Source organism: Marmota monax, unplaced genomic scaffold, assembly GCF_021218885.2.
Source record: "Marmota monax isolate L192 unplaced genomic scaffold, Marmota_monax_Labrador192_F-V1.1 WCK01_AAM20220418_F8-fsc00079, whole genome shotgun sequence".
NCBI lineage: Eukaryota > Metazoa > Chordata > Mammalia > Rodentia > Sciuridae > Marmota > Marmota monax.
Window position 1 is genome coordinate 4,929,116 of NW_026694099.1, and position 8,765 is coordinate 4,937,880.

Genomic DNA, 8,765 nt, shown 5'->3' on the forward strand with positions numbered 1-8,765 from the left:
TCTCAAAGGCACATCACAAACAAAATGCCTAATATAGAAAATAAACCAAGGACAGTTAAATGTTCAAGAGAGGAACATCAGCTAACATTTAGAGACAAACCAATAAGGCTCATGTTTGATTTCTCAATTCAGATCCTAAAATCAGGGGCTCTGGATTGACATATTCCAAGAGCTAAAAGAAAACAACTGCCAGGAATGGTTAATATATCCAGCAAAGCTCAGTTTCAAATTTGAGTGGGAAATAAGAACTTTTCATGGCAAGAATAAACTAAAATAACTCATGACCACCAAGCCAGTACCACAAAGAACCAAGATAAGCTCCATACAGGAACCAAAAAACAAACCTCAAAGCTCCCAAACAGAGAAATATCAATAGAAGAGTAGTCTCTTAAATGAAAATCAAGAAAGTATTAAACATAGCAAAAAAAATCAAAATAGTAGGAAACAAACACATATCCATACTAACACAGAATGTTAATGGTCTCCACTTCCCAATTAAAAGACATAGATTATCAGAATGGATCATAAAACAAGATCCAACTATGTGCTATCTGCAAGAGACTCATATGCACAGACACATAAAGGCTGAAAATAAAAGGATGGAAAAAATATTTCAGACAAACTGACTATAAAAACAAGCAGGAGTAGTTATTCTCATATCTAGCAAAGCAGATTTCAAGCAAAACTTAATAGGCAGAAAGGCCACTAGATCCTGGTAAAGGGAATAATCCAACAAGAAGATTATATCTTAATTAATGATAGCAATTATTTATCCCCCATATATCACTGCACTCATTTTTTCATGTAAAAAATACTACATAACATTAAATCTCAAATAGACCCCAACATGATAATACAGAGTGATTTGAATATACCCTTATTACCAATAGACAGGTCATTAAAATGTAAAATCAATAAAGATATTTATAATCTAAATAAAAGTATACATCAAATGGGTCTAATAGACATCTACAGATTATTTCACCCTAAAACAACTGAATTTATCTTTTTCTCAGCAGCTCATGGAACCTTTTCCAGAATAGACCACATTCTAGTCACAAAGTAAATCTTAGTAAATACAAAAAAAAATCTATACAGTCCTATACATCCTAATAGATCATAATGAAATGAAACTAAAAACCAACAGCAATAAAAGTAATAGAAACACCATAAGCAAATGGAGATTTGACAATACTCTTTTAAATGAGGAATGAATCAATGGAGAAACAAGAGTAGAAATCAAGAAATTCTTAGAAACAAATGAGAACATAGATAGAATATACCAAAACCTCTGTGACAGAATGAAAGCAGCTCTAAATAATTATAGCACTGTGTGCCCACATTAAAAAATAAATAGACTTATGCTTCACTTCAAGTACTTAGAAAAATAAAAATGAACTAATTTCAAAATCAGAACAAGAAAGGAAATAATTATGATCCAGCCAAAATTAGTGAAATTGAGAATGAAAAGAAGTGCACAGGATCAATTCAACAAAGAGTTGCTTCTTTAAAAAAAGAAAAAAAGCAAGATTGATAAGCTTTTATCTAAACTTACCAAAAGAAAGTGAGAGAAGATCCAAATCAATAAAATTAGAGATGAAAAAGGAGATATCAGCACAGAGTCTTCTGAAATCCAGAGGATCATCAGAAACTATTTTGAAAATTTATACTTCAATAAACTGGAAAATGAAGGAGACAATTATGAATTTCTAGGAAGATATGACTCATTCAAGTTGAGACAGGAAGATAACAGAAAACCTAAACAGACCAGTATCAAATAATGAAACGGAAACAACAGTTGAAAGACTTCTCCAAACAGAAAAGGCCAGGATGAGATGGATTGTCTGCTGAGTTCTATCAGATCTTTAAGTAAGAACTAACACCAGTCTTTCTCAAATTATTCCATGAAATTGAAAGGGAGACAATACTCCCAAATAGATTCTATGAAGCCAGTACCCTGATACCAAAACCAGACAAAGACACATCAAGGAAAGAAAACTATAGACCAACATCACTGATGAACATAGATGCAAAAGTCCTTAATAAAGTATTATTAAATTGCATTCAAAACACATCATGCAGATAATATATCAAGTGGGTTCCATTTGAGGGATTTAAGGTTGGTTTAATGTATGAAAATCAATAAATATAATTTACCACTTAAATAGAACTAAGGAAATGAATTACATGATCATCTCAAGAAATGCAGAAAAGGCCTTTGATAATACCCAGCACCAATCCATGTTAAAATTGCTGAAGAAGCTCATAATGGCTATTTATTACAAACACAAAACCAGCATCATACTGAATGGAGTAAAACTAAAAGCATTTTCTCTAAAATAAAGAAGTAAACAAGGCTGTCCACTCTCACCACTCCTATTCTATATAGTCCTTGAACTCTTATCCAGAATAATCAGGCAAGAAAAGGAAATTGAAGGGATACTAATAGGAAAAGAAGAAACCAAATTATCTCTATTTGCTAATGACATGATTATATATCTAGTAGATCAAAAAAATCTCCATAGAAGACTTCTACTGTTTATAAATTAGTGCAGGAAAGTAGCAGGGTACAAGATCAACACCCATAAATCAATAGCTCTCTTATATGCCTATATTGATTCAGCTGAGGATGAAATTAGAAAAAAAAATCCCATTTTAATGACTTCACAACAATACTAGGTAATTAATCTAACCAAGGAGGTAAACAAGCTCTACAATTAAAATTATAGAATACTTAATAAAGAAATTGAAGGCCTCAGAAGATGGTAAGACCTCCCATGTTCTTGGATAGTCAGAATTAGTATTGTCAAAATGGCCATACTATCAAAAGCAGTATACAGATTCAATCTCCATCAAAATACCAAGACATTCTTCATAAAATTTGAAAAAAAAATCCTTAAATTCATTTGGAAGAATGAGAGACATAGAAGAGACGAATCAATACTAAGAATATCAAAGCAGGAGGCATAAGAACACCTGATGTGAAATTATGCTACAGAGCTACAGTAACAAAAATGGCATGGTATTGACATCAAAATAGACATGAAGACTTATGGAACAGAATGAATAACACAAAGACAAACCACAAATTTATTGCTACCTGATACTTGACAATGGTGCAAAAAATATATTTTTGAGAAAAGACAACCCTTTAACAAATGGTTCTGGGAAAACTGAATAGCTGTATGTAAAAAAGAAAAAAAGAAAAAGGAAAGAAACTAGATTTTTATCTCTCACCCTGCATGAAAGTCAAATCAGAATGGATCAGACTTACAAATACCAAGAAGAAAATATAAGATCAGTACCCCATCATATTGATGCTGTCACCAACTTCCTTAACAAGACCCCCAAACCAAGCAATAAAATCAAGAATCAATAAGTGGGATGCCACCAAATTAAAAAGTTTCTGCACAGCAAAAGAATTAAGAGCATGAAGAGAGAGCCTACATAATTGGAAAAAATCATTGCCAGCTACTCCTCCCATGGGGGATTAATATCTAGAATATATAAAGAACTAAAAAAAATTAACACCAAAACAAAACAAAACAAATAACCCAATAAATGGGCAAAAAAAACTAAACAGAAACTTCTCAAAAGAAGAAGCACAAATAGCCAACAAATATGTTAAAAAATGTTTAAAATCTCTAGAAATCACAGAAATGTGAATCAAAACTATAGTAAGATTTTATCTTACTCTGGTAGGAATGGTAATGATCAAGAATATGAACAATAATAAATTTTGGTGAGGATATGGAGATAAAGGCTCATACTTTGTTGGTGTAACTGCAGACTATAAAACTACTTGGAAAACAATGTGGAGATTTCTCAAAAAACTACTGATGGAACCACCATCTGACCCGGCTAATCCACTCTTTGTTTTTTCCCCAAAGAACTAAAATCAGCATACTATAGCAATGCAGCCACTTTAATGTTTATAGAAGCACAATTCACAATACCTAAATTATAAAATCAACCCAGTTCTTGTCAATAGATGAATGAATTAAGAACCCCATCTAAGATGGAGTTCTACTCAGCCATAAAGAACTGTGAAGTTATGGTGTTTACTGGTAAATGGATAGAAATGGAGAACATCATGCTAAGTCAAATGAAGTAGACTTGGAAATTCAAAAGTCAAATGTTTTCTCTCATATATGGAAGATAGAGTAAAATACAGGAAAAGAGGAGGGAAGGATATGATACTACAAAGACATAGGGAAAATTAATAATATAAAACAAGATCAAGAGGTAGAGTGGAGGGATGGGAAAGGGGGGAAATGTTAAATGAATTCTTAAAAATTCATGTTATGTACATGTATAAATATACCACAGGAAATTTCACCTTTATGTGTTAGAGTCAGTAAACAAGTCAAGATGGCGCCTGGCATTTTGCAGAGGGAGTGGTTTGTGAAGTAACTCCAGCGAGCCATTAAGTGTGGAGATTCCTTATTGGTTGACTGCTGTATCTAGTTTATGTTAATTAAGATAAGCTGTGTGGAATGTATATATACCCCTCCTGCCTATAATAAACGGCTCCCACTCCTGCTGTATCAATCTACACAAGTTGTTCGTCACCCCCTGGTTATTTTGCTGCAGCCGGACTGCGGCAGATGGTGGCCTGTATGGGGAGCCCTGGGACCCTCGGGAGGTAAGTGACAGGAAAAATAAAGCTGCCCGTCCATAGATAGGACGGGAGCAAATCTGCTCGTCCCTAGATAGGGTGAGAGGAAAAATGGCCATTTAGAGAAAATGGAGAAGATTGATACAGTATGTTTGTGTCTTGTTTTGTCTCAGTGTATTTTATTGTCTTTGTGATGAAAATATGGAAGGGGTGTTAAGTAAATTGATAAGGGAAAGAGGCACCCCAGTGGAACCAAGAATAGTTAGGGCATGTGTTGATGGAAGCCCAGGAACTCTAGTCAGAAAGAAGAAAGCTCAGAGGAGGAAGGATTATCAGGAAAAAAGTTGCAGCAAAAGGCTATTACTGAATACTTTTCCTTACCGGAGGGTGCGTGAATCAGCGCAGCGGCTGCCACGTGCCCGAGCTGGTCATGACGCAGCAAGGACTTTCCTAGCAGCGGTAGAGATCCAAAATCCACACCTGACCTGGAGGCACAGTCTCCCAGGCTCTTGCTCCCTGTGCCTGGAAGCAGTCTGAGTGTGGAACACTCCCCAGGGCCATCTGGGGCTGCCTGGTTGCTGCAGGCAGAAGGCCCCACGTCCCTGAAGTTTGACCATTTCCAAGGCCAGTAACTACAATGGTTCTCCCACACCTGGAAGCTAATGAGTAATGAGCACTATTAAGGCTATTTCAAATGTATAAAACCTTGAGATAATGTACTAAATTGTTCAGAAGGTTGTTTTCTTAGTGGAATGCTACAGGATTTTCTTTAGCATCATTGCTGGAGTTCTGCCTTCATCCCAGTGCTGGTGAGGACGAGGGTGGAAGAATTTCCAGTGTTGCTGAGAACCGGACGAGACTTCTGATCAAGCTAGCTGCCTGCAGAACTTACCTGGACTGTGATTTACCTGGACTGTGAGTTAATCTATTGAGACACTGCTTTACCTGGACTGAGACAACAAACTGTAATCTACAACAAATTGTAACTTGGTATCTTTGCAAACGGTGTCATTGCTGGTATAATTTTTCCAAGGGCTTCTTGCATGGAGCCATCAATTGGCTTGGTATTGTGGCATTTTGTATCCTCCCCTTCTGCTTGTAGCAGATTATTTATGGTGTTTGTGTAAAACCCACTATGGTCGTTATTTAAATTAAACAAAAGGGGGAAATGTTAGAGTCTGTAAACAAGTCAAGATGGCGCCTGGCATTTTTCAGAGAGAGTGGTTTGTGAAGTAATGCCAGCGAGCCATTAAGTGTGGAGATTCCTTATTGGTTGACTGCTATATTTAGTTTATGTTAATTAAGATAAGCTGTGTGCATTCAGTAATGTATATATACCCCTCCTGTCCTACAATAAACGGCTCCCACTCCTGCTGTATCAATCTACACAAGTTCCTTGTCACCTCCCCGTTATTTTGCTGCAGCCGGACTGCGGCATTTATGTATAAGTGAAAAGAACCAATCAAATATAAATAAATAAATTAGCAAAAGGAAGCCTAGCAGAGTAGCAGAAAGAGAATGGGGGAGGGAGGGAAGATGATGGGAAAAGGATGGATTGTGAACTGAAATCTAATTCCATGCATGTCTGATCTTTTCAGGATGAACCCAACTAATATGTGTAACTAACTAAAAAGTTATAATAAAAAATGTTTACAAAGTAATAATGCAGTATAACTGGGTGTTGGTAAAACAATTCTTCATCCCACATGCCATTACTGGGTTGTAAAGATTCAATGCTGGATTTTTAAAATGCCATTGAACATAGTAGCAACATGTAGGTGACAGGCCTTGCCTAAGGTTTCTTAAAGTCTGAGGATGCAGTAATGAGTAAATATATTATGATGCTGCAAAAAGTTTCCTTTAGTGTGTCAGGAAGATCATGAGTACTTAAATGCTGTTCTCAATCCTAGTAGTTTAAAAGCTTTAGGGAGCTTTCACCATAGCAAATTCCCCCTATATGTAGACTACATTTCTCACCAAACTGTCAGCTCACCTCTGTGAACATGTAGGTAGGCATTGAGAAGCTGTGTTACACTCCTTTGTAGTCTTTTCTAGGTGCCAGTTTTTCACAGCTAGTTTATTAGTTTAATAGCAAATTAGAGTAAAAGCAGTAAGTGGTCCTCTTATCAGTATTTGAGATCTGGTCTGGTTCAGACCTCACTTCAGAAAGGTGATTGCCTCTGTGGAAGAAGAAAGGAAAATATAATGACTAGAAGAAGAATGATTTGGCAGCATCTCTATTTTTAATAAATAAAAATATTTGAAGCAAATATGGTAAAAAAATTAATATTTAAAACTTCATCATTGACCATGAAAGATATAATTAGGATATGAACTAATCTGTTTTTAAAAACTGGACCCCAAATGCAGAAGATAAAAACAAGACAGAACCTTTTATCATTTACATGGAGTGTAGAGGTAGACATTTCTGCTCCACAAGGCCAAGCAGGGACCTGGAGAATAGAATACTTTTTCATTCTCATGGGTATTTGCCTCCCTGTATAGTTAAACTAGGCAGCATTTATCCCTTTTTAGCCCAAGGTAAGGAAACTAGAGATGTAGCAGAAAACAAAAATCTTTTAGGGAAGTGATATGAAAATTGTCCATATTGCTTCTACTTATATTCCACATGCAAAACTTAGTCCCTTGTCCATATACAGTTACCAGGAGACCATGGAATACAATCTTTATTCTGATGGCCACAACACTGCAAAACTCTGAGAAGAGGTGAATAGTGTAGATATAATGTATTTGATTTCTGTAAGTCATTAAGATGAATTATACTGTAATCTACTTAAAACAATATGAAAAGATCACACACTGAACGAATTATAGGTTGTCACATTAATAGTGAATTAATCACCATTTCTAAGTATATTGTTAATAGATCATATTGAATCTGGAGAGAATTATTCGTGGTATCATGGATTTTTTTATCTTTATCTCTTGAACAGATATTATAAAACATATTATAACAAGTGAAATAGATATAAAAACATATTATAAAAGGTGAAAATGAGAAAGGAAAGGAAAATGAAAGCTATTCAGTGTTTGCTATGTAGGTGTCATTGACACTTTATTTTGTAACATAACTTATTATACATATAAATCATTAATATATTATTAAAGACAATAACATTATTTTCACAGTTTTACAAATTAAAGTGAGTAGATAGATGAACTAGAAGCTAAGTGGATCAAATTATAAAAGACAAACTTTATTGCAAATTTTATCAGTAGAAGCCCTATATCATCCAAAACATAGGAGGTAATAATATTCCTAAATATTTTGCCTTAGTCACATAGTGTGGCCTATTGTGTTCACACTGGGAATCTGTATATATTAGAGGCACAATAATCACCTGCAATGTATCTGAACCAAAATGATCTGAATGCAAAAATAAAAGAAGTTATGCTATGTTTGGAAGGATGAAAGGAACTGGGGATATTTAATGATATCAAGTTCTGACTCTAATTTCTAAACAGTTGTCCTAAGAGAGAATGGAGTATATTAATGTTTTATATGTGTCTCTAGATGTCAAAATTAAAACTTTTGTTTATAGGTAAGCAAATGATGGATTGTATAAGGAAAACATTTCCTAAAACACTTGATATAGGAAGAGTTCTCAGGCTTCTTATTTAATGATACTGAACTAGGGCATTTGTAAATATGAATCGGGTATTATTCATTGCACACTGACCAAAGGCTAGTACTAGGCTTATTGGGCAGGATCCAGGAATGCCAAACACTGTGCTTCAAATGCTGATAGTGCCACCCAGCCCAGCAAGAAACACCCTAGGGTGTTCTCCACCTTGGCAGTTAATTCTTGCTTCAATTGGTCATTTAGGAAAAATGGTATTGGCTAGTATTTTTCCAGTTATGTATTCTGATAGAGGAGCAAGCCCCATGGCCAATCTTCAGTCAAGATACACAGTGAGGTAGGATGAACTTGAGAGCAAAACTATTTAAATATCCGAAAGAAGGTCAAAACTGGGCTTCTTTATATTGCTTGACCCTCTCGTGAGTAGAAAGCTTTCCGTAGGGACTTTGGGAGAACTTAGAAATTTGTACCTCCATCTGCTCATGTGCTATGTCTTATCCATTTAAAGATTTTCTAATTTTCTTTATACTTTTCCTTATAAAATT